This window comes from Fukomys damarensis, unplaced genomic scaffold (genome assembly GCF_012274545.1).
Source record: "Fukomys damarensis isolate Sample0158 unplaced genomic scaffold, DMR_v1.0_HiC HiC_scaffold_14, whole genome shotgun sequence".
NCBI lineage: Eukaryota > Metazoa > Chordata > Mammalia > Rodentia > Bathyergidae > Fukomys > Fukomys damarensis.
The window spans coordinates 68,588,687-68,616,088 of record NW_022900926.1 but is presented as its reverse complement, the minus strand read 5'-3'; the positions used below and the strand labels follow the sequence as shown (position 1 = coordinate 68,616,088).

The 27,402-nt window shown below is 41.4% G+C and overlaps 1 long non-coding RNA gene across 1 annotated transcript in view; it reads right to left on the bottom strand.

The window, feature by feature from the left end:
• Positions 1 to 27,385, bottom strand: part of LOC104865431 — a 44,983-nt gene extending 17,598 nt beyond the window's left edge. Inside the window, exon 1 of the long non-coding RNA XR_781149.2 lies at positions 27,236 to 27,385. This is a non-coding gene — a long non-coding RNA (uncharacterized LOC104865431). The remainder of the gene's footprint in view (positions 1 to 27,235) is intronic.
• Between the last annotated feature and the right edge of the window lie 17 nt (positions 27,386 to 27,402).

Below are 27,402 nucleotides of genomic sequence, written 5' to 3'. Positions count from 1 at the left end.
AAAAAAGAAGAAGAAAAAGAAAAAGAAAAAGAAAAAGAAATGGGCAAGTGTAATGAATAGACACTTCATAGACAAAGTACAAATGGCCAATAAATACATGAAGAAATGCTCAGCATTGTTGCCCATCAGAGAAATAAAAATTAAAACAACACCAAGATTCCATCTTACCCCAGAAAGACTGGCTATCATCAAGAAATCAAATAATAACAAATGCTGATGAGGCTATAGGGAAAAAGAACCCTTCTACATTGTTGGTGGAAATTAAACTAGTTTAACCACTGTGGAAATCAGTATGGAGATTACTAAAAAAACTAAAACTAGAAATTTCATTTGACCCAGGCATTCCACTTCTAGGTATCTTCTTGAAAGAGTTAAAGACATCCTATTACAGTGATAAATGCATACCCATGTGTATAACAGCATAACTCCTAATAGCTAAATCTAGGAAGATACCACTTTAAGTCTCCTCTGAGGGGTCCTTCATGCCCTTTATGAATCTCAACTGTTTGATCTACATGATGTATGTGAAGTAGAAGCTTTTTTTTAAACAAACTGACTGATTGATTAGGAGACATGAAAATTATATGATCTTAATCTTTAAGGAGCTCAGATTTTAAAAGGGAAAGTGCATAGAAATTTATGATATTGTGGAATAAGGGCAACAATAAATCAAGTAAAAGACTAAGGGGGCTTTGTGTTGAACAAAATATCCGTGGGAGGCCCATTATTGGAGCCAAGTATGGGCCCAGTTCCAGCTCCATCGACTCTAAAAGACTAAAAATCACAGATTATCTCATATCTGGAACAATGCCCATTGTCTGCAATTTCCCAGTAGTTACCACAGTATTTTTCTGGTACCTACAGGCCCGCTACTTATTATCCACCCCACATTGCTACTTCTACCACAGTCAGCTGACAAGTACTGGGAAGAAAAGTCCAGTGTTTGTCCCAAGTGATCTTCAAGTCAGGCTTGTTCCCAGTCTTGCTATTGTCAGAGAACTGGCACCTTTACTCCCCGGTTGCTACTACACTCCTTCCTGAAGCTCTTTTCCCCAGGACCAGCTGATCGGAGAGCTCAACAGGCAAGGCATCAGTAGTGGAAAGACCAGAAGCTGAAGAAATGAGCAGCACGCACCCAGCTCATCAGAATGAAAGATAAATTTATCAATTAGAAGACATTCGTCATGGGAGGGTGAAATTGTGTGGGGATAAATAGATTATCTTTTTAGGAGCGTTTTCTGTGCTAGTGTATGAAGGAAAATGACTCATTGCATGCAAAATTATAAAAGACATTCTGCTAAGGAGATGAAATACCTGTTTTAGAGCTTGTGAAATGTAAGGATCAGCAAATTGAGTTCCAGTGGCTTAAACATAGAAGTAATGAATACTACAGGTATTCTTGCTTTCTCATTTTACTTAGAAGTACATTTCTGGCTATTTCTTCTCTACTTAAAAGCAGGAATTGAGAGATATTCAAAAGAAATGATAGATAAGGATAATGTTTTAGCCATCCAAAGATGAATCCTATTCTTAGAAGCAAGTGCTGGGTTCGAGAAGCCTTGTGAACTCCGTGTAACACTGAGGAAGCTATAATCATGAATTTACATGTTACTAAAGCAATAGCTAATATGGATTCATGGTCATTATAGTCGGGCATACTTCTGAGTGCTGGATCTGTGCTAATTTATTTATTCTCATAGGACAGAAAGGATCAGCAGCCCCTTCAAGTTCTGTTCTGTATTCTAAGACTAGTCAATCCAGAAAGTATATTGGAAAGGCAGATTCAGCAAAAAGGGAATAGCTGATGTATTACGCAGATGTCCCTGTGGCTTAGTGGTAGAGATTATGTGTCCATTGGGAAAAAAGATGAGGTCAGACCAGACTGGGCAGATCAAGCCTGGCACTCTTGCTCCAGAGCCTGTACCCAAACTGGCCCACTGGGAGGCGAGGCAGACAGTTCAGCTGAGACTTTATTCCAGAGGACTCAGCTCGAATTGAGGCTATGGGCCCCTCAGATGTGAGCAAGAGGATGGAGAAGGAGAGAAACAGGAGGCTGCCATGAAGCCTGTCTCCTGGGACAAAGCAGGCACTTTTCCCAGAGAGCCAGTGTCTGATCTTCTGCTGGGATGGCCTCCGGCACTCTGAAGACATCCACTATGGTTTGCTGAGGTGGAAAGTTACAAAAATGACTATGGTAGGGAACTGTGCCAGATTTCATTCCAGCACCAAAATGTGGTTATAAGCAAAGGTAGGAAGAGGATATTTATCCCCTTCTTTAAGCCTGGGAAAGCTCTCCTAAGCAGTGATTCAGTCCCTTTTCTGTCACTTCTGGGAATCTGTTTCTTAGCAGTGCTTACTTTTGGCCTCCATGTTCTTATGATTACTAGAAATTTTCAGTTGTTTAAATCCTATATGGCTTTTATCTGATACCAAGCTTTTACTAGTAAGCTCTCAAGTTTGGCAAAAAAAAAGTGATGCTAAGAGATTCATTGCAAGTTATGACCTGCAATCCATGTGCTGGGGTAGGATCTTATGGTGTTCATTGTGTTTAACTCCCTGTCTAAAGAAAGGGTTAGCAACTTTATCCTGTTAAGGGCCAGATGGTGAATATCCTAGGCCATGTAGGTAGCACGCAGTGGAAGGTAGTAATAGGCCATAAATGGAGCAGGTGTGCCAGTGTTCCAACAAAGCCTTATTCACTAAACAAGCAGCCTCTACACTGAGAACATGGGCCACAGTTGCTGATCCATGATGCAAACAAACAAACAAAAATAAGCAATACATTCCAGCCTCTCCATAAGCAAACTTTTCTTTAATTATCTTTTCCCAAAGGACAGAAGAGGAAGGAACTGTGTTGCACACCACTGCTATTTCTTGTGTCTTATGTTTGTAGTGTTGGAAGCTAATAGCTTTAAACCAAACTTCACCTTGCTTTTTGATACAAAAGGGGCTAGACCATCCTATTTTAGGTTTTCCTGGAAGAGGAGAATCCCCATCAGCTACTGTTGTCCTCCCATCTAACAAAGTACTTTACACACAGCAGGCCTCGGGCAGAAGATCAGGAACTTCTCCTGGCTGGCTTTTGTTCTTTCTTTCTTTCATTTCATTGGTAGCCATGGCCAACCAATGGGGCTTTGTTAAATTCTTCTTTGGTGTAGTTTACACGCATAACGCTTTAGTAAATTTAAAATAAGGCAAATATAACTTCCTGTAAGATGTGGAAAAACACCAAGATAAAAGCTGAGTGAAAAATTACTAGAAGAGAATCATCCCAGCCAAAATCAAGTCCAAAGGTAAAATATGTTTGCCTTCCTTATCTAAGGAATGAAAGCACTCCACCAATGGGCAGAACTTGACTAGCTATAAATTCTCTTTAGTAATTGGCAAACTTAACTACTGTTATTAGCAGAAATGATATGTTGAAATTTTAACCCTTGTTACCTGTGAGTGTCACTTTGTTTGGAAATAGGCTTTTGCAGATGTAATCAAATTCGGTTGAGGTCACTAAGCTGGGCCCAAATCCAACATGTTGGGCATTATTAAAAAAAAGATGGAAGTTGAGATGCAGATACACAGAGAAAGGAGAACGTCATATTAAGCCCTAAGGAGAAGACGGTCATGAGAGCACACAGGTAGTGACTGGAGCAATGCAGCTACAAACCAAGGAGTGGCAAGGATGCCTGGTGACTGACAGAGGCTAGGGGACAGCATGGGACAGTGCCCCCCAGATGCCTGCAGGAGGAATCATCCTTTCTGGCATCTTGACACTGGACTTCTAGCACCCTGAACTAGGAAAGAATAAATTTCTAGCCTTTTAAGCCACTCAGTTGATGGTGACTTATCATGGCAGCTCTAAGAAGTTAATACACCATTCACTGGGTCAGGGATTTAGCTCAGTGGTGCTGCTGCCTGCCTTGCAAGCACATGGATCTGAGTTTGATCCCCTGTACCAAAAACAAAACAAATCAAAACAAATATATCACCCCTAGGCTGAAGTAAAGTAGTAACTCAAATACATTCTTTTTGTTTGTTTGTTTTGTTTTGAGACAGGGTCTCACTACGTAGTTGAGACTGACCTGGAACTCACTGTGTAGCCCAGGCTGGTCTCTAACCCACAGTGATCCTTCTGCCTCAGCCTCCCAAGTGCTGGGATTACAGGCGTGCACCACCAAGGCCGGCTTCAAATATATTCTACAGAGGGTCCTTTGTGGTGCCCATTTTCATGAAATGTCCCGTCCCTTGCAATTTAGAACACAGTTCCTCAGTAAAGAAACAAGTTTAACAAAGCTGACGGTCACACACAGGCTGGGCTAGCTTCTGGTATCACTTTGGTGGATCGCTGGTTCAGATTATATGGGAGTTTTTAAAGTTAAATGGCAAAGGATCATTCTAATTCTTTTCCCCTTTTTGTTATGTGAATTCAGGGCTACTGCAAGGGCAGTTTGGCAAACTGTGAGCACCTGATACTATGACTGAAAAGATCTGGTGTGTCAGCTATTGTTTTCCGCATCCGCTTCTTCAGGTACTATGAGCTCATAGAAGATAGCAAAGCACTGTACTGTCTGAACTTCTGATTGCACAGCTCATGCAGCTCCCACTGTCTCAGTCTGTGCCTGCTGGAGGGGAATTCTCCACTCTCTCTGTTTTCTTTTAGCGCTCTTCCCCTTAACTTGATCTGAGTTCATCGACAGAGGTGTACAGCAACCCTGCACTTGGGATAGCAGACTCACGCCTAGATTAGGCTAGAAGCCATGCCTCGGTGTCGCGTGGCTCTCAGGGTCTGCAGTGCAGCCCAAGGTAGGGATTTCACAGTAGGAGGCATTTTAATAGCCAACATTTATTTATCTTCCGGGTGTTTGGTCAAGGACGACTCCATCCATTCTTAGAACAGTTCTCTGACTCTTCTCAGGTGCAATTAGTATGTAGATCTAGGAGCCTGACACAGTGCTGATAAGCAGCACTTGGGAAGTTGGAAGGTTGGTGAGAGCCAAAATTAATATACACTCTGGTGGCCTGGCTGCAAAGTTTTGTCTCTCTCTCTCTCTCTTTTTTTGTTTGTTTGTTTGTTTTTTTTTGGTACTGGGGTTTGAAATCTAGAGCCAAAATTAATATACACTCTGGTGGCCTGGCTGCAAAGTTTTGTCTCTCTCTCTCTCTCTCTCTTTTTTTGTTTGTTTGTTTGTTTTTTTTTTGGTACTGGGGTTTGAAATCGGGACCTCCACTTGCGAGACAGGTGGCAGCATCACTGAACCAAATCCCTGGCCCTGCAAAGTCTTTTCTTTAACCATTACTCTTTGGCTTCCTGCTGGGAAGTGCTCCCTTCTGAATGAATCCCATCTGAAATTGTAGTATTTTCTTTACCAAAAATACTGTTTATGTCCTCTTCAGATAATGCAAAATCACATCTATTAACACCCCCAAGTTTGCATGGTCATCGTTGCGTGTAGAGTCCAGCTCTCAGAGATTTAGGAATTGGTCACATTACAAATGTCTTCCAACCTGAGAACGATCAAGACCATGTGAGCCCCATTTATAAATAGTGATTAAGCCTGCTTATCATGAGATCTCAAAATTAAATGTCTTACTTTTATCATGTAATTCTACACTAAAGTTACTGAGACTGTTTGTGAGCTTAATCACTTCTGTGCAGAACACAGATGGGGAAGGGAAGTCAGACCCACGAGGGCCTGGGGTCCAGGATGTCTTCTAGGCAGTGTCTGCTGCCCAGCACTGCCTGCTACTGAAATGGTCCAGAGGGGAAAGTGTGGGTCAGAATTGCTTCTAGGACAAGGCCTCAGTCCTCTGATCCAACATCCTGAAATGACAATGTTCATAGATGGTATAATCTGCTTATATGCATAATTAAACAAAATTTAGTACCTCCACTGAGACATTAAAAAGAGAAATAAAACAGCATAATACTATTCACAAAATGAAATCATTACAATATCCAGTGCCTAGGGCTGACTATAATAAAGTCGCACCAATGTTGAGCTCATCTGTAGAATCTATGCAAATGTAGTACTGACTCAAGGATGCCTGTGGCTCCCATACTGCATTAGTCAGCTTTTTTGCTGTTGTCACAAAATACTTGAGAATAACAGTTCAAAGTAGAAAATATTTATTTTGGCTTGCAGTTTCAAAGTTGCTGGCTCCATTGCTTCTGGGCCTGAGTTGAAGCAGTACATCACAGAAGATTGTGGCAGAGGAAAGATGGAATCTTATGGAATCCCGGAAACAGAGAGAAAGGGAAAGAGAAAGAAAGAGAAGAAGGGGCCAGAGACCAGGCATAATCCCCAAGGTCAAACCCTCCACGGCCACCTCCTTTAACTAGGACCCACTGCTTTCCTTCCTAGTCATGCCACGAAATGACTATGATCTCATCAATGGATTAACTCATTGATGAAGTTAGAATCCTCAGGATCCAATCACCTTCCAAAAGCCCCACCTCTGAAAGCATGAGAATTTGCGGGACAGCATAGATCAAAATTGTAACACATACTATACATGGCATTGCCGCCAGTGAGGCGATTTCCCCAGTGGTGAGTAATCTAGATCAGATAATAAAAAACAATGTACCATCTTCCTGTAGTTAAAAAAAAGTTGTCAACAGAACAGCGTACAATTTTTACCCTGCCTTAGTGGTACTACTAGATTATTCAGCCTATATCAAAACCAAGTTAAAAAAACACGAGTTGGTATGGAAAATTGAGTTGAATCCTGAGTTCGTCATTTATGTAAATTAAATCAAAAGCTAAATGGGATAAGAGACTATTTTTTGTGCTATGGCACTGTTTTATTTATTTTATTCATCCATAAAACATCATTCCAACCACCTCTGATCTTCAAATGTTTTTGCAAACAACATTTGCGAAACACCTTGGTGAATGGGCCTTTAACAAGTGGATCCTGATGTGCTTGCTTTGGCAGCATCTATGCTCAAATTGGAACAAATGGACCTTTGAGAGGCGCTCATCCAAACGGTGACATTCTGCCCTTGGCCCCTAAAGATTTCTGTTCATCTCACAATGGAAAATGCATCCATTCCACCCCAAGAATTCCAATGAACAGGTGTTCCTCATTTAACAACCGAGTTACAGTCCTGCTACTAGACTGTTAATGGATTGGTTGCTTAAGGAGGAGGTACAGTATTCAGAGCAAAGAAATGGACAAACAAAATGCCAACATGATGACTTTGCTTTTATTTTCATAACTCTTACATGCAGTACTGTAACATGTAACTGAACATAAAACTCCAATACTGTACTGTACAATCAGAAAAAGTACAGTAGTGGACAAATGGTATACTGTCCCAAAAAAAGGGACATTGAGGCTTTCTAAACAAGATGCATTGAGCTCTACCAAAAAAAGTTCATAATTCCAAGGAGTAGGTCCTAAATCCAGTCATTAAACAGTTAGTTCATAAACAGAGTATCTGGATTCACTCTTCCAGATTTGCTCAAAAGTTCAAGTCCAAGGTCTTCTCCGAAACTCAGGCAAACTAAAGATGAAACCTTGTAGAAATAAAATACAGGCTACATACTTTTAAGACAGAATGGTACACCAGGCACAGAACAAACAGTCCCATTCCAAGAAGAAGGAAGGGCAGAATAGAAAGGAGGGATCAGCCCCATGTAAGGTCAAACCCAGCAGGGTCAACATTTTACCCTAAACTGGAGCACACTATGCTCCAATGTGGGTTCCCACGGGCTTTGGCAGCCTACTCTTACAATTTTGCTGGCTGTAGCCACATGGCTATTCTCTTGAGCACGTTTTGCATGCTTGCCCTGGCGGGTAATTGTCACAGTTTATATCTAATTGTCCCCAAGAGCCTCATGCTCTCATAGGTGGAGTTTTGGAAGGTGATTGGTTAATGAGGGTCTATAACTGACTTGCTGCCAGTAGTTGGGATCCAAAAGGAAGAGGGGGTTACTGTGAGCATGACCTGAAAGGGCTTCTCTCTCTTCCTGGCCCTTCCCTCACTCTCTGCTTCCAGGACGCCACGATGTTACCTGCTTCTCCTCTGCCATGTCCCTCTGTCATGCCATTTTGCCTTGGAGCCAGCCAACCACACAAGGTCTGAAACTCCTACCAACTGTGAACCAAAATGAACATCTTCTCCTCTGAGTTGAAGGTGTGGGGAATTTTGTCCCAGTGACACAGAAATATTGCACGGTGCCAGCATCTCTACATTCTTGGTTTCTCCACTGCAGCTTCATCCACATCCCCTTGGCTGCACGGCACAGAGGTTGTTTTCAGGGACTCGCAGCTCACGGCACATTTCCTGACCTCCCCAAGGAAAAGAGTTTGGCAAACTGTCCACACCTGATAGCATGTCTGATATGCCAACTTTTAGCTTCTTCGAGTGCTATGAGCTTGTGGAGTATAACAAGACATTACCTGGTCTAAACTCTTCTGCGTATATGGCCAGCTTTCAGCTTTGTAGAAATTGCCACACCCTCAGAGCCCTTGCATTCTGCATGCCTGCCAGACAAGCATCATATGAGCAATGCCCACAGTCTCCTGCCAGTCTGAGCTGTACGTGGGCTGGCTTGAACCACAGCTGCAGAGCCTCAGAGTGCCTGGGGCTGAATATGGAGCAGTGAATCCTGAGGTGGTTGTAGGTACACAGGGTACTCTGGTGCTCTTTTCTGAAATGAATCTGCATTAGAAAAATCTTTGAAATAGAGGGTTTTACACCTGTGAGCTTGTGATGAGTGGGATGCTTGAAGATTCCGGAGATGCTTTTCACCTACCAATGCAGAGTATTTGGTTTCTGTTTATTAGTGTTTACCTCCCTAGCAACTATTCCCTCCTTGGTTATACCTTTATAGGTGCTCCTTCCCTGGTGAGGCTGAGAACTTTTCAAATCTTTCCACTCTACTTCTCTTTGCCCCAACTCTCACTGTAAATTTGGCCAAAAGCAGCAAGTAATACCTATCTTGAAACCTCCTCTGTCAAGTAGACCAGTTCATCACTTTTCTTTTCAGTAAGTTTATTGGTACATTTAAAGCAAACAATACAGTTACATTTATCATTGTAATCTTGTACCTTTACACGATGTCATGGTTCTTGTTTTCTCCCCCTAGTCCTGCCCTCCCGTCACCCCCTTCACCCTTCCCTGTTTACAAAGACTTTGTTTCCATTCTTTCCGCAATTTTCTCTTTTCTCTTATTTCCTTTCCCCTCCCCTTCCCACTTCCCCTTTAGCCATTTTCTTCCTAATTCACCCTTTCAATTATACCATTTGAACCTTATTTAAACTTTTAGTTTTTCACACCAGAAACTATTCAGTGTTTATTCAAGTGTGTTCTATTTATTTCACCTGAGAGTATAGCCTCAATGTGCATCCATTTAGCTATAAATGTTTCTAGTTTCTCATTCTTTATGGCTGAGTAATATTCCATTTTATAGAAAAACCACATCTTTTTTATCCAGTCTCCAGTTGATGGGCAATTGGGTTGTTTCCAAGTTTTGCTATTAGGAAGTGTGATGTTATAAACATGGGTGCACATATATCACTGGGGTATGAGTCTTTTAATTCTTTTGGAAAGATACCCAGCAGAGGGATAGCTGGGTCAAATGGGACCTCTGATCCTAGTTTTTTTGAGGTATCTCCATATTGATTTCCACAGTGGTTGCTCCAGTGTGCACTCCCACCAATAATGGAGAAGGGTTGTTTCTCCCCACACCCCTGCCAATATTTTTTATTAGTTGATTTCATGGTAGTAGTCATTCTTTCTGGGGTGAATTAGAATCTCAGTGTTGTCTTCATTTGCATCTCTTGAATGACCAGTGATGTTAAACAGTTTTTCATATATTTATTTGCTGCTTTTACTTCTTCATCTGAGAAATGTCTGTTCATTTCAGATGCCCATTTTTGAATTGGGTCTTTGTATTTGGGGGGGTCTTATTTTTTTGAGTTCTTTATATATTCTAGGTAGTAGTTCTTTGTCTGAGGATTAGTGGGTAAAATTTTTTTCCTGCATTGTAGGTTGTCTGCTAGCTCTGTTGAGATTTCTCTTGCACTGCAAAAACTTTCTGATACAATGAGATCCTAGTTGTTGATTCTTTGTGCAAGTTCCCATGCTGCTGAAGATTTATTCATAAAGACTTCTCCTATATCAATGTCTTTGATAGTTCTACCTAATTTACTTTCCAATAAGTTTAGTGTTCCTGTTTTGATATTTAGATCTTTAATCCTCTTGGATTTTAGTTCATCGCTTTTAAGGTTGGTCTCTCACAAAGTCTCAGACTTGGACAACATGCAGCCATACTCTTTGCTATGGTGTAATAAGGATGGCCTCTAGTCCAATTCCCAGTACAGTTCTCATTTTCATCTGAAACCTCATCAGCACAGCCTGTACTGCTCACATTTCTAACATTCTGCTCTTCTGGCTTGTCATAAGAATTGCTCATTAAGCTCTGCTACAAGCTGAGCTTTCCCTGGATCACCTTTCCAAACTCCTCCTAATTCCTCCTACAATTAAATCTTCTCCACATTTCAAGTATAATAACTTCTCTACTTCTCTATAGTAACTTCTGGCTTCAGTTTTCTGTGTTCATTAGCTCTGTGTTACTATAAAAAATACTGGAGGTAATTAACTTGTAAAGAGAAGAAATTTATTTTGGCTCAAGGTCTTGGAAGTTTCAGCTCAAGATCAGGCAGTAAGAATCACATTGGGTCTCCAGCAAGTGCAGCATATCACAGCAGCAGACTGTGGTGGGTCCATTTGCTTTATACCAAGAGTCAGGAAGCAAGGGGAAAACAGAGAGAAGGCTGTCCAGTTCTTGTGGGATACCCCCAATGACCTTAGGCCCTCCCAACAGACTTCATCTCCTACAGCACCATATTAGGGAGAAGACTTTTAACACACAGACCTTTGGGGGACCCTTATACAAACCACAGCACCTGTCACTAGTCTTTTTAATAGCTCTGTAATGACCAAGCATTACTGATGTTGGCACTAAACCCCTTCCAGACTGGGACCAGAGGAAGATTGCTGAAAGGTAGCAGGGTTGAGATTCAGATGCAGGCAGACTGCTCAAGGGCCGGGTTATCTACCAATCTAAGGTTAGAAACTTTAAGAGAAGGGGAGATCCCACTGCTGGGATCTTGGATAAGTTGTCCTTGAGTAGAGGTTAGGGAAGAGACAAATTTCTGCAGATGGAAAGGGGAAAGGGAAATGTGGGCCTGAAATGACCTCAGCAGAAGAGGAAGTCCTCATGCTGTGAGGCCCCGGGAGCAAGTCAAGGGCCGGGAGTACAGGAGGCCAAGTGGCGGTCAGGGAGAGCTCTCTTCTTTTACAGCTGATAAGCACGATCTGCTCCTCCACCACACACGCATTTGACTGCGAGAAAGAATGAACTTCATGTGCTGTTGAGCCTTTGTAAAGAGAATCAATGTATCTTTATCTGTTCTGAGCAGCGCTGAGGACGTGTGTTAGGAAGCGCCACTGCCATGCTACCGGTGCTCCATGAACTGGTGCAGGAGCATGTGTTCTGAAGGCAAGAGCTGGAGCTCCAGTCCTGCTTTGGCCCTGTTTCCTCGGCCGTCTTCACTTGGCTCATTCTTCTACAAGCCTAGGATAATAAAACACGTCCCAGCGTATACTTCAGAGATGCAAGGCAATTAATTACAGAGGAAACAGATGTGTAAAGCCTGAGAAGAAATGCGCTGTGGAATGATAAGGAGTCATACATTTTTATTATTTTAGTGAGGATGCTTTTTCAATGCATCGTAGTAATTAAGGTCTGCCTCAAGCAACTCCGTACAGAAATCTCATGATCTGTATGAGCGTATCATAACACCCAGTGTTTCCAAAATGTTTTCACATAATTATCCAATTTGATCGTTAAAATTGCCCTATGAAATAAGCAGGATTGTTATAATTAATTGTAATTTTCATAACTCGAAACTGAAGCCAAAGCCACTTGTTTTATATATGCTGGATCTGGGTATAATGGTGAAACGTGAGAGGCAAAAGTACAGACTTCATAATGTCCTCTGAACGTTGTGTACAATTCACAGTGATCCCAAATTTCCAATTCTTTTAAAAATTCAGCTCACAATTCTCTTTTTTGCCTCTACCTCTCCAGATAAAATTTGCCACTTCTGCAACAATCCCACAGGGCTCAACGCTCACCACTGTAATTACAGATATTGCATTATACAGCAATAATTTGTTTGCATGTCTGTCTCCCCAGCCTCTCAGTCCTCACTCTACACTCCAGGGACAGCGAGACAAGGTATAGTCATCTCTGATTTTTCGATGGTCTCTGGTACCTAGCAGTTTTCGAGAGATAACAAAAGCTCCTGTATTTCTATCTCTCTCTCTCTGTGTGTGTGTGTGTGTGTGTGTGTGTGTGTGAATTCCTGCATATCCAAGGCCACATATCTGCCTGCATTCTCTCTCCCAGTAAGGAACTACTATTTATCATTTTTATATAGGTATTAATTAATGCTATAGTCACTATTATTGCGATTGAGAGAAATATACTTTCTAAGACTGTTTTCCAAATGTAGCTATCCAAATATATAGATTTCCATGTATATAAAACTTCTATGTTCAGTGCATAAAACACTTTTTGTTTTTAAAATGGAAAACAACCTAAACAAAATAACAAAGTTTAAAAAGAATTCAGGAAACAAAAAACAAATAATTGTACAGTGTCAAGTCTCCTATTACAGTTAGCAGTTAGCAGTTACAGTTAGCTAAATAAAAATATGATGAAGTTTATCTGGGGATGTAGCTTAGTGGTACAAACTCCTGAATTTGACTTCCAGTACCCTGACCCTATATATATGTGTGTTTAGTTGGAAGTGTTGTTGTTTAGGGTTTTTAAGTGTGTGTGTTTAAACTTATCAAAATATGAGATAAATGTTAATTTAATTTAATTTAATAGATTTCTAGTAATAGCTCATAGGATAAAGAAATTGACTTAGGGCCGGGTATTTAGCTCAGTGGTGCCACTGCCTGCCTTGCAAGGGCAAGGACCCCAATTCAAACCCCGGTACCAAAAAACCAAGCAAACAAAAAAGAAACTGACTTGATTCTTTCCACATTCCCATCTGGTTGTGCCACAGTTCAGTTATAATTTTAGTAAAAGTGGACCTTCTCTTTCAATCAAAATGCAATATTGATATAATCTAATTCCACTGAGCTCATGGAAGTAGAAATAATACACATAAAATAATATTTCAATTCGATATGTGTTAAAATTAGGAATTATAATTCTACCCAATCTCAATAAGAGCATATATAAGGTCAATTAGCAGCAGTCCAACTAAGAAGAGAGAAACCAATATGGCTTTTAGAGGGGAGAGAGAGGAAATGCAAACAAACTTCCAGGACAGAGGTTGGTTGCTTTGAAAATGGAACCACGCCCTGCACCCAGGAGTCCTGTGGCTTATCCCTCATCATTTCTGGTGATCCAGAAAGTGCTCAGAGTCTCCCAGGCCTGCGCTCAGGGGACTAGTGGCATGAGATTTTCCCTGCTGCTGAATACATTGTCACAGTTTAAGGTGGAGCAAAACCTGAATTCACCATCTTGTAGGTCCGTGATCAGAAGTCTGGCTTAGCTCAGCTGGCTTGTCTGCTACAGGCTTCACAAGGCTATTACTCAAGTGTGGACAGGATGGACTCTTAGAAGAGCGTCCAGTTACTGGGAAGCCTGCTTCTTGCAGCTGTATACACATTTCCTTGTGGCTGGTCAGCTGCGGGCCTGTACCGGCTGCTGGCAGCCTCTTTCTGGCTTTGTCTTGGACATGTACATCCCAGAGGCAGCAATAGCACATAGAACCCATCTCACACTTGCAGTGCCTTGTACTTGCTTTTCTGCTGCATCTCTGCCTTAAGTTAAAGAAATTGTGCAACATTTTAGGGCTCCAGTAATTATGTTGGGTCCATCTGGTTAATCCAAGATAATCTTTATGCCTCAAGATTCATCACCTTAATTACAGGAAGTCTCTCTTCCTGTGCAGAATAGCACAGGCACAGGACCCAGGAAGTAGGGTGGGTATTTGGGGAGCCATTAACTGACCAACTACAGAGCTACTTGGAAAGATAGGGATTTAAACTCTTCTTTTGCCAATTTTAGTTTGTTGTGGCCATTTTTTTCCTTAGCTCCTTGAACTTCCTCTTAATTAAGAAAGCTGTTAAACACCTTCTTGATTTGTTTCTCATGGGAAATAATTAATTCAGCTTCAATAGAAAGAAATTGTTACTTGTAATTCTTCCCCCAAGTCTTTCACCATCTTCTGTAAGATTTATGCTTCCAGTTTATGCTGTTAGGTACCCCTATATTTCTCTGTTCGTAAGAAGCAAGCTACCTTCGCAATTGATTTTCCACCAAGTTTTCATTCCATGTACTTGTTACCATATAGTCCAGATTTTAATTTTAGGTGAAGCTTTTTTTGTACATAAGATTATTCTAAACTATTGATATAAAGTATGTGTAGCACACAATAAATAAGAATATAAAATACTATTTTTTTCAGTTCTACTTATTCATTTGATTCCAACAGAATACTTTCGTTTATTTCCTCCTAGCCCTTGTGCTGACTATTCAAATTACAGTTACGGTTGAACCAGGATTTGGTAGAGTTGCATCCCAGCCTGCTACTTCTCTCTTTCCTCAATAAAATCATCAGTGATTTTGATTAGCTCTTGAACCTCACCTTCCAGCTCTGAAGTTTTCAGACTGCTTGCTCAGTCTGGGTACTTTTCATTTGATCTGTACTCTTCACTTATGCTATCTTCTATACGAAGCCTTTTCAGGGAAGCAGTTATGTGAGCAGCACTGGTGCATGTCTTTACACTGACTTCTGACTGAGAATCTATATGGTCTTCATTTTCAGAGTCACTCTTGTCTCATTTCCAGGCACCATCTTTCATGTAATCTCCTAAACAGGGAGTCAAATTTATCATCTTTTGTTTGTTTGTTTGTTTGTTTTTTTGAGACAGGGTCTCACTATGTAGTTGAGACTGACCTGGAACTTACTATGTAGCCCAGGCTGGTCTCAAACTCACAGCGATCCTCCTGCCTCAGCCTCCTGAGTGCTGGGATTACAGGTGTGGGCCACCACACTCAGCCTAAAATTTTTGACTTTTCTTTTTCTTTTTTCGGTACTGGGGATTGAACTCAGGACCTTAGAGTTACAAAGCAGGCAGTGGAACCACTGAGCTAAATCCCTGGCCCTCAAATTTTATCATTTTAAGCACAGTTTTGGTCAGAGATTTTTAACTGGCTCCTTTTATCATTCATACCATGGTGCTTTCGGGTCTTCAAGCACTTTATTCCCTTGTTTGCTTCTCCAACTCTTTCTTTTCATCACAACTCCATAGGAAAGTCACTGGGTTTTCCTGAAGGACAGCATTCTCCCCAAAGCCATCCATTATTTCTCTCTGAAGTTGTTTTACTTGGTGTCATTCCCTCGAGACTGGAGTGATTCTGAGGTACCTTCCAGTGACTGTCCTTGAAAGCGAGCCATCATCATCCCGTAAAAGGAAAGTTTATGAGTTAATTTTCTGTGTTGCGATAGTATAATGCCTCCTCCAGTGCAGAGCTAGACTTGGTCATGTTTTGCCAAGTCTGCCAAGCACAGTGCAGGTAGCTTGAGAGACCTGGGCTCCCCCGGGGCAACCTGTGGCTTCTTAGTCTGCTGTAATCACATTTAGTCTGCTCCCTGATTTATCACACTCTCCCACCCAGCAGGATATCTTCTGGTTAGCACCTTTTTCTCCCTTGGAGCACGCCTGCTCTGTCACAGCACCAGACACTGGCCTCTCCGGGAAACCAAGGAGGTTTGAGCGTTGTCTCTGATGGACAACACCATCAGGTCTCTGCTGTATTTTGCGGCAGACCTTTCATGGTCCTGAAGGGTTCTGTGGCTCTGCATCTGGTGGCCAAAATTCTGTGAGCCACAACTGACCGTAGCGAAGCCCGTGGAGTGCTCTGTCTCTGCCCCAAACAAGGTGGGAGGGGAGGAGGCCGGGCACTGAAATTGCGCTCTGGGATTTTGTTCCATCCACTGCACATGGAAAGAGACATCATTTGTAGAATGAGGGAACAGCCTGTGAGCCCTGGTCAGTCCAAACCCCGCCTGGGCCTACACTGAGCATAGGTGGAATCACAACAGCCCTGTGCCACAACCCGTTGTTGGTGCACAGGCACATCAGGACGGAACCATGGCCATGTTGCAGCGGAGGACTTACGTGCCTGCATCCCTGGAGGAGGCTTATTCTTCTGATTCACTTTCGTTCCACAGTCCAGAGCCTTAATCTACCCACAAATGTCACAGAGATCTCCCTCTTCTAAAAATATCCTTTTTTGTGTGTTTGGTCAGTGAAGGTAAGTAGGAGAAGAAGCCTGAACTTCATCGAAGGCACTGACTTATGGAGCTGAATTTCATTTGTACGAATTCAGGATAAATTATGGGACTTGGCAATATCTTAACATTTTTTATATTTTTGGTGTTGCTAGTTTGTCCCTGCTTAAAATGTGCCATCTTGGACGGGAGACTTTCCTGCAATGGTAACCCTGTCCACTCCCCGCCTTTCCCCTTTACGTGTTGCTCCCAAGTTGCCCTGGGGTGGGACTCCAGTCCACTGCAGTATGCCCCACTAGAGATCCTCTGAGGCAGGACTGGTCCTTCTTGCAGCTGGGTTTGCCACCTTCTATTTCTTCCATACAGTGTCTCACTCTCTACCTATCTGTGGAAGACCCAGGCCCAGAACCTCACTGCTCAGCACTCAGGACTCTGCCACGAGTCACCTGTCTTCAGGGTCCTTGTCCATGAGGGATGGGCCGGGAGGCTGGTGAGGGCAGGTCTGGGGCTTCAGAAAGGTCCCTCCATGGGTCTTCTGTTCTTGAGGCAGAAAAAGACCTGTAGGGGTCTGTGGGTGGGTTCTACTTTCTCAGTTTTCTCTCTGTTACTGGGAACATGGCTGCTCATGAAAACCATAGAATTTATTTATTTTTTTTTCCTCATTGAGTTTATTGGTACATTTTAGATACAGTACATGAACCATGGCCATGTTGCAGCGGAGGACTTACGTGCCTGCATCCCTGGAGGAGGCTTATTCTTCTGATTCACTTTCGTTCCACAGTCCAGAGCCTTAATCTACCCACAAATGTCACAGAGATCTCCCTCTTCTAAAAATATCCTTTTTTGTGTGTTTGGTCAGTGAAGGTAAGTAGGAGAAGAAGCCTGAACTTCATCGAAGGCACTGACTTATGGAGCTGAATTTCATTTGTACGAATTCAGGATAAATTATGGGACTTGGCAATATCTTAACATTTTTTATATTTTTGGTGTTGCTAGTTTGTCCCTGCTTAAAATGTGCCATCTTGGACGGGAGACTTTCCTGCAATGGTAACCCTGTCCACTCCCCGCCTTTCCCCTTTACGTGTTGCTCCCAAGTTGCCCTGGGGTGGGACTCCAGTCCACTGCAGTATGCCCCACTAGAGATCCTCTGAGGCAGGACTGGTCCTTCTTGCAGCTGGGTTTGCCACCTTCTATTTCTTCCATACAGTGTCTCACTCTCTACCTATCTGTGGAAGACCCAGGCCCAGAACCTCACTGCTCAGCACTCAGGACTCTGCCACGAGTCACCTGTCTTCAGGGTCCTTGTCCATGAGGGATGGGCCGGGAGGCTGGTGAGGGCAGGTCTGGGGCTTCAGAAAGGTCCCTCCATGGGTCTTCTGTTCTTGAGGCAGAAAAAGACCTGTAGGGGTCTGTGGGTGGGTTCTACTTTCTCAGTTTTCTCTCTGTTACTGGGAACATGGCTGCTCATGAAAACCATAGAATTTATTTATTTTTTTTTCCTCATTGAGTTTATTGGTACATTTTAGGTATACAGTACAGTTATATTCATTATTGGGATCTTGTACCTTTACATGACAGTTCTTGGTTCTCATTTTTTCCCCTTGTCCCTGCCCTCCCTTCACCCCTCCTCCCCTCCCCTTTTACAAACACTTCATTTCCATTTTTTCATTTTCTCAAATTCTTTTTTTTCCCTTATTACTTTTCCCCTACCCTTCCCACTTTCCCTACACCTTTAGCCCTTTTCTTCCTATTTCACATTGTCAATGATATCATTAGGGTCTTATGTAATATTATAGTTTATTCACACCAGAGAAACTATTCAGCATTTACACATGTATGACTTATTTATTTCACTTAGGAGTATATCCACAATATGTATCCATTTTCCTATGAATGAATCTAATTTCTCATTCTTTATGGCTGAGTCATATTTCATTTTATAGAAAAACCACATCTTCTTTATCTAGTTTCCAACTGATGGGCAAATGGGCTGTTTCCAAGTTTTAGCTATTACAAACTGTGCTGTTATAAATTTAGGTACGCATATATCTCTGTCATATGATTCTTTTAATTCTTTTGGAAAGATACCCAGCAGAGAGATGGCTGGGTCAAATGGAACCTCTAGTACTAGCTCTTTGAGGTATCTCCGTATTGATTTCCATAGTGGTTGCACCAGTCTACACTCCCACCAACAATGGAGAAGGATTCCTTTCTCCCCACAATCCCGCCCACATTTCTTATTGGTTGATTTCTTGATAGCAGCCATTCTTTGTGGGGTGAGGTGGAATCTCTGTTGTTTTCATGTGCATCTCTCGAATTACCAGTGATGTAGAACATTTTTTCATATATTTACTTGCTGTTTTTACTTCTTTGCATAAGAAATTTCTGTTCATTTCAGATGCCCATTTTTGAATCAGGTCTTTATATTTGGGGGAACTGATTATTTTGAGTTCTTTATATATTCTAGATAATAGTCCTTTGTCTGAGAAGCAGCTGGTAAAAATATTTTCTCTTAGTTTTGTTGATGGTTTCTTTTGCAGTGCAGAGCTTTTTAATAAGATGAGATTCCAGCTATTGATTCTTTCTGCTGGTTCCTGTGCTACTGAGGATTTGTTCATAAAATCTTTTCCTATGCCAATGTCTTCAAGAGTTCTGCCTACCTTATTTTCCAGCAAGTTTAGTGTTTCTGTTTTAATATGTAGATCTTTAATCCACTTGGATTTTAATTTAGTGCATGGTGAAAGATAAGGGTCCAGTTTTAATCTTTGGCAGGTTGAGATCCAGTTTTTCCAATACCATTTATTAAAGAGGCTATCTTTCCTCCACTGAGGATTGTCAGCTCCTTTGTCAAAGATGAGGTAGCTGAGTACATCTGGATTTGTTTTTGTGTCTTCCAATCTGTTCCACTGATCCTCACGTCTGTTTCTTTGCCAGTACCATGCTGTTTTTATCACAGTGGCTTTGTAGTATAGTTTCAAATTGGGAATTGTTATACCTGCTGCCATGTTTCTGTTGCCTAGAAAAAGGCTCAGACCCATGCAATCATGAATGAAAAAGGCGAAGTCACAACAGATCCAACAGAAATCCAGAGGATCATTAATACCTACTTTGAGAACCTGTACTCGAATAAAATGGAAAATACAGAAGAAATGGACCGATTTTTAGAAACTTATGAATTACCAAAGTTGAACAAGGAAGATAAAAACATTTTAAACTCCCCAATTACAATCAGTGAAATTGAAAATGTAATTAAAAATTTACCAACAAAGAAAAGCCCAGGTCCTGATGGATTCACTGCTGAATTTTATAAGACATTTAGAGAAGAACTACTGACTTTACTCTTCAAACTTTCCACTGAAATTGAAAGGGAAGCAATACTTCCAAATTCATTCCTGGAAGCAAGTATCACTTTGATTCCCAAACCAGGGAAAGATGCAACTAAAAAAGAAAACTACAGGCCAATCTCCTTAATGAATATAGATGCAGAAGTCCTTAATAAGATACTAGAAAACAGAATACAGAAGATTATCAAAAAGATCATACATCCTGACCAAGTTGGATTTATTCCAGGGATGCAAGGATGGTTCAACATACGTAAGTCAATAATTGTAATACACTATATTAACAAAGTCAAGGACAAAAACCATATGATCCTCTCGATAGTTGCAGAAAAAGCATTTGACAAAATTCACCACCCATTCATGATAAAAACCCTGCAAAAAATTGGAATAGATGGTCTATGTCTCAACTTAATAAAGACTATCTATGAAGAACCAACAGCCATCATCATATTAAATGGCCCAAAACTGAAAACTTTCAGGTTAAAATCAGGAACAAGACAAGGATGCCCATTATCACCACTCCTCTTTGATATAGTTCTGCAAACATTAGCCATAGCAATTAGACAAGAGAAAGAAATTAAAGCAATAAAGATAGGAAAGAAAGAAGTTAAACTGTCATTATTTGCTGATGATATGATACTCTACATTGAAGACCCAAAAAACTCCACCAAAAGACTTCTAGACTTAATTGACACTTTTAGCAGAGTAGCTGGATACAAGGTCAACACTAAAAAATCAATAGCCTTCTTGCACACAAATAACAGACTCACTGAGAGAGAAATTAGGGAAACAATTCCTTTCACAATAGCATCCAAAAAAATGAAGTATCTAGGAATCAATCTAACAAAAGAAGCAGAAGGCATCTACACTGAAAACTACAGTACTCTGAAAAAAGAGATCAAAGAGGATATAAGAAAATGGAAAGCTATCCCCTCTTCCTGGGTAGGAAGAATTAACATAGTGAAAATGGCCATACTACCAAAACTGCTATACAGATTCAATGCAATGCCAATTGAAATTCCAATACTATCTTTCACAGAACTAGAAAAAAGAATCCAAAATTTCATTTGGAACCATAAGAAAACCATAGAATTTAAAGGAATGAACTTTACCCCAAACTAGTGTAGCTTGCCTGTAAGGTTAGGTGGTAGAAACAAAATGGCTATTCATTTTAGAGTTCAAGCACTTAGCAAGGTGATGTATCTGCTATCTGTGTGTCCACACATGCTTACATTAGCACACAGTGTGTGACTATGCCGATATATCTGTAATGAAGAATGACATAAGCACTGAATAAATGCTTACCAGCCAAATGCTCAGACTAGTCCTAGCATGTTTCTGGATATTTGGCAAATATGGTAAGAAGGCATATCATTAAACAAAATTAAAGGGGAAATAACTGTAAAGCTATTAATCTTATGAGTTGCTTTTTTTTTTTTCTTTAAAAGAAATGTACAGCAAGGGATTGATTTCTCAACTCCTTCTGCCTGGAATGTTTCCTAGCAGTTTAACTGTTGGATTCCAGCTAGTTTGAAAAGATTCCTAGTTATTATGGTCATGTCCTCTAATAGTTCCTGGAGCAAAATAAACTGCCTTGCACATAGTTGGTGCTTAATAAGTATTTGTTGATCAAATAATCACTTGTAGTGGAATAGGAATCAGCAAGCAGAAAGTCTTGATGGTTTATATTTTATTCACTCTTTTTTATTTGATCCACGAAACATACTGGCCTCTTCTTATTTACCAGGTATTGTTCGAGACATGGGAAGCCTAGGAGAAGTAAGACAGGCAAGTTCTTCACGTTCTGAAAGGGGCAGCCAAACAGGCACAAACCAAGACAATACATGAGGTGGTGTGTTGTGCTCAGACGTGCTGATGTGAACCCAGTAGAAGTGGGAGCCAGGGAGGAGGGGCCCTGGCAAGGCCAGAGCTGTACAGAGTAAAACCCTGGTCAGAAGCACCCTGGGCTTCAGCACAGACAGAGAGGAAGCACCCACGCCCCTGCTCCTCCCCTTTCATCTCCTGAGGCTGCCACTGGATGAACACAGATCTGAGGCAAGCGAGGCTGCCCCGGAGGTGCAGTCCCTGCAGTCAGCTTTCTAGCCTGCAGAGCAGAGCAGAGAAAGAGTGTGATCTCAGGCCTAAGTCTGGGAAATAAAAGGAGAGAAACCTCCAAGGGGTGGGAGGGGTCAGAAACCTGGACCCCTTTTGGTCTCCTGGCGCTGACTTGGGTTTACCTTTCCCCTGAGGGACCTAGAGAACAGAGCTTGGTCAAGAGCAAATGTTAATTTAATTGCACTTTATAGGGTTGCCTCTGCTCCTTGGAATGAGTGTGCTTTAGGCAGCAGAGTTGCCTTCTGGGTGTTCTTGTCTCTAGGGAAACACAGGAACTTATTTACGATGGTATCCTAACAATAGGGTTTGAGCAGATCTCTGTCTGATGAACAGTTGCTAAACAATCAAAGGATTCATTTTGCCTGCAGAATTTCTTCTGCTACTCAGATGTGTAACTGCGATAGAATAAGACATTTCTCAGCTTGAAATATACCTTCATGAAGTTTCACTGAGGTTAGGGAGAAGACATAAGGGAGAGATTACAACCATCTGAATTTCCTCCCCCTCTCCCTCTGGCGTCCTCTTTCCGTAACAGTGACTAAGACTAGATGGACTTTTACCTTCCTTTAGACTCTATATATGTTTTCTCTTCTGCCCGAAGCATCCCGTATAGGAAACTGCCTCATATAGCTAGAGGGCAAAGAATTAAGTTACAGATGTCGGATACAGTCAACCTTGCTCTAGAAGAGGTGAAACCACGAATTTGGAGAGAAGGAGAGGGAGATGAAGATCCAGTCAAGGAGCGGGGAGGGGAGGGAAGGGGAGGAGAAGGGGAGCGGAGGGAAACCGTTGATATTGGATGGGTTTCCTTGATGGTCTGTGGGCACTGGATTTGTACATACACTCAAGCTTTATGATACTTCATATCTAAAGTTTGCTCTAGACCGGTAAGGGCTCCAGGTGCGACAAGGTTGCAAGAGTTGTCCGGGTCTGTTATTCAGAAGGGAAGAGACAAGATATCATAGGGACATGAGTGTGCACCTTTTGACCCAAGAAAGGGAGAGGAGACCACTGTCGCGGTGTGAGTAGCTAGAGAGCGGTGTTTGAGCGGAGGCAGGTTGGGAAGCTCCTTGACCTGAGAATACCTGGGGAAGAAGATGAGTAGAGACAATGTTCTCTGAAAACTTCTTTTTCCTTGTGGACTCATACAAAGACTTCCCCCAGCACCCTTGCTGGTAGGTAGAGCCATATGGGAGATGGGTGGGACTGATACAGACCATTTCCACATGTGGCTCAGCAAAAATAGATCGCATTAAGGTTCCTCCTCTACCTGAGAGTGGAGATATCCTCAAGACAGAAGGAGAGAGAATCCCCGAAGGTAAAAACAATGAGGGGAACCTCAAATGTCAGTACAAACGAAAGCAGTCAGATGAGAAGGCCTGAGTCCCCCTCACACCAGTGAGCCCTTCCCTCCTGTGGGTACTGTGGGTACGTGTTGCAGTGCTGGGGTGGCGGGTGGAGAGAGGTGTTTGCTACCATAGTCTAAATCTTGCTTCTTTCTCTCCACCCCAGGATAAATAATAGCCATGAGAAAATGATTGTTATTGAAGGTCTCAAGTGGATTGAACTCAGGTCCTTGTGCTTAAAAGGCAGGCAGCAGAACCACTAAGCTAAATCCCCAGCCCTACCAAGCTCTTATTGAATGCAGTTTTATTGACAGTGAGGAGATTACAAAGTAACACTACCATAAACTTTTGTTGTTCCTTATATAGTACCAGAATGTTTTAAGCACATAGAAGTTTTCTGCCAAAACTCGCCGAATAAATAGAAAGCTTTTTTTTTACTAGTATCCAAAATAAGTATTTCATTTCAAAATGGCTGAGAGGGAAAATTAAATGGTGTTTAGCCTCTGAGTCTGCAATAGGCCAAATATTTATAGTTTTAGAGTCTTCAGTTCTTATAATTACAAATAGAGGAGTGCTTGGGAAATTATGCTGTAGTTTATTGGTATGAAGAGAAATGCTGAAAAGAATTCCTTTGAATGCTGCCTTGTACTGGAGAACATAATCATCAGAGGCTGGAAAGGGCTCCAGCTCACAGAGACTGTATAAACTCATTTGGATGGAACTAAAGGAAAAATAAATGAAGTGATTTTTTTGTTGTTTCTTTTTTTTTTAGTAACTTGAATGAATCCTGAAGACATATGGGCAGTATAACTAGCAAAAAACAACCAAAAACCTCTCAGCACTTTCCTATTTCCAGGTGAACCTCTATTTACACATATTCATAAAATACACTTAACTATATATAATTGCTAGTCTGCCCCAGATCAGAGAGCCGTCCTCACTTCCTCCTCACCCCCTTGTAGCTTGTCACTCAGAATACGGCTGCCCCTGAGAATTGAGTGGAACTGTACCACCTCTGATCTTCTATTTGTAACTGTCCTTACAACATAGGGAATAAAAAATTAAATTCACTTAATGCACTGAAAGGTACTTGGCCCCAAGAGCCTAGCTAAGTGTGGATTAACTCCACTACAGCCTGGCTTCCTGAAGACTCCTCTCAGGTCTCTGGCCCATTCCGGAAAAGACAGCTTGAGTTTCAGCTGCGGAGTGTCGTGCAATTTCCCTGATGCCCTGAACTGATGTGTTTATTTAACCCAGGGCTGAGGCTGAGGCATTACAAATAAAACAAGTCCTTTTTTCCCAGAAAAATAAAAGGAAGCATATGGTTGTAATTGAATGTGAGCTTAAACCATAATAAAAAGGAAGTCCATTTTCCAGTTGGGAAGCTTAGAGACACTGTCATGCTTTCTAGGAGCAGCTCCTTCAGTAAAGATTAATGAGGGCTGGGGATTTGGCTCAGTGGCTCCGTCGCCTGCCTTGTAAGCACAAGGACCTGAGTTTGAGCCCCCGTACCAAAGGGGGGGGAAGATTAATGAATCTGTTTCACATATGCAAAGTGACATGTGTTATTTTGATTCTGCTTATATTTGTGTCAATCTTCTTGAACTGTTGAAGCAGAAGATAAAAAGCAGGGAATCTGGGAAACCAAAAGGACCAGGCATATGTATGGTCAGAGTTTTCAGATCAATAAGGCAGAAAGCAAATGATAATTTCAAATTATTTATCCAGTTCTAACATGTCTCCAGTCTAGAAAGCCACTGCCAAGTTTTTGCCCAACCTATCCTATCAAGCTGTGATAGAAGAAAATTTCTCTAGTTTCAGCGTCTCTCTCTTTTCCTTGATCAAATGTACAATCTTGATTCTTACTGCATTTAGAGCTCTAAGTCTCCCTCTTCACACGACACCCCTGAGATTTCAAGGGGAGACACATTTCTTAGTTCCATTAAGGAAGTAAGTCTGTTTGCCCACCTATAACCCATAATAAAGTACTTTTTACCTCTCAAAACTTTTACTATAGTAAACAGTTTACTATATACAGCTTTTCAGCTGTATGAGGGCCTGTACATACCAGACCAAAAGATGTTCCAGTCACGCTCACATAGACTTTGCAAGTTATGGCCAAAATGATTGATTAGAAATGAAATTAATTCACCAATGCTGCTTCAAGGAGGAGGGCTATACATGGTTGTACCACTTGTAATTTAAGAGCTTGGTGATTTAACTTTCTCCATAAACTACTTTCTCAAGGAGTTGTATTTTCCAGCCTGGGCATAGAATTAAAAGAGCAGATGCCTTTACAGCTGCTCTATGCTTGGTGCAATCCTGCATTATCCATGTCAGGTGAGGAGAAAACCCAGTGCTTTTATACTAATAATGTCTTGTTTTTTTTTTTTTTTTTTTTTTTTTTTTTTTTGGTACTGGGGATTGAACTCAGGACCTTGCACTTCTGAGGCAGGCAGAGGAACCACTGAGCTAAATACCTGGCCAATGTCTTGTTCTTAATATGTAGTAATTATAGCCTGTACCTGACGTGTTACCACCAAATACCCAGAGACATGCATAAGGGTAATGATATGAAACTGTTCCACAAAGGTTATTAAATGAACCATTTTCACAGTTGGAATTAAGTACAGTCATCCCTCAGTAACCCTAGAGTATTGGTCTTAGGACCCCCTTACCCTAGGAATCCAGTATTTCTGGAAGCTCACGTTCTTTTTTAAAAAATTCATTAAGTTAGGAAGCTCATGTTCTTTATATAAAATATTTAGTGTTTGCATACCACCTTCTCACAGCCTCCTGAAATCATCTCTACATTACATATGATACCTAGAACAGTAAAAATGCTATGTAAATAGTTTCATAAAGTGCTGTTCAGAGACTCATCGTGACAAGAAAAATCATCTGTACATGTTGGGTACAGATACAATTTTTTTCAAGTCTTTTCAGTCTGCGACTGGTTGGAATTTTCAAACGTAGAACCCTTGGATAAGGAGGGCTGACTGAACTTTTGATATAAATATAATTCTAGCAATAATTTCCCTACCCAAGATGGGAGAAGATGTGATTAATGAAAACCAGTTACATTCACACACATATTATTTTAGCTCTTTAAATATTTTTTTATTTTTTCAAAATCCAATTGCACATGACCCATTATTGATAGGCCACTTCCTCTCCCAAACTGCCAAAGAATAAAGTGATAAATTTTAAGGCAGTAAAATTATGTATCATTTACTACAATCATTCCCCTTTCCCCAAACTTGGCAAGCACTGAAGAAAAAAGATGGCAGGTGGATGCATTTTGATTTGCAAAGCTAATTTGGAACAAATGACATAAATAAAACAGAATGAACACACATTATTTCAACACTTCTACATGAAATGAATGTGCTAGATTTGTTGTCAGGAAGGGAGGAGAATGAGTATGAAATTGCACACAACACTGTTTTCTCGCAGGTGACCTCCTTCCCCTGTCATTGTCAAATACAAGAATTTCAAGCGTTTCCTTAATTCTCGTGGAGTGGGGGCCACTAAGGTTAATGTTGGTTGCATGACTTCGGGGTTAAGCTTCAGGGTAACAGTCCCGGAGTAACTTCGTGATTATCCCTGGCTTACCTTGGGGTCGATGTTGCCTATAGCCCTACCGGTATTAGGGTAAAGTAAGGCTCCCTGGCCTACCGAAATCTCGTTAATACAGAAAAAAGGGAAAGAGCGCAAAAACTTTTGGGAGAAAACCCCCAAAATGATTTAAATTGATACTATGAGTTATATGGCTACTATCAGTTCCTTCTTTTCTTTGAGAGCAGGATTTCATACTAGTACCTGAGGTGAAGAGAATGAGTCACCGCTAAACCAAAGGTACCGAAACAATCTCTGCTCCTTTCCCGTAAGATCTGAAGCTTTTTGGATGTGTTACGGGCTGCCTCTTAGAATTGTTTATTCAGTGGAGTGTAGGAAAAGAAACTGCTGAAACACAGCATTAAGCCTTTATGGATGCGGACAACTGCCATTTTAAAATAAATAAAATCGATGTTAATATTTTCACATCCCTAAATTAAAAAAAAAAGGAAATAAACTTTTGAACAGAGACAACAGTTTACTCACGGGAGCTTCACGCGTCTTCCTAAAAGCTCAGAACAAAGACCTCAAATGTGGGTGTCACCGCTGGGCTTTTGGGAAACGCGCCTACCACGAATTCTGTCTGCCCCCCAGTGGCAGGTGAAACGCAGTTTCCTTTGTGGGCCTTCGCCCCTATTTCACTTAGGGAAGAA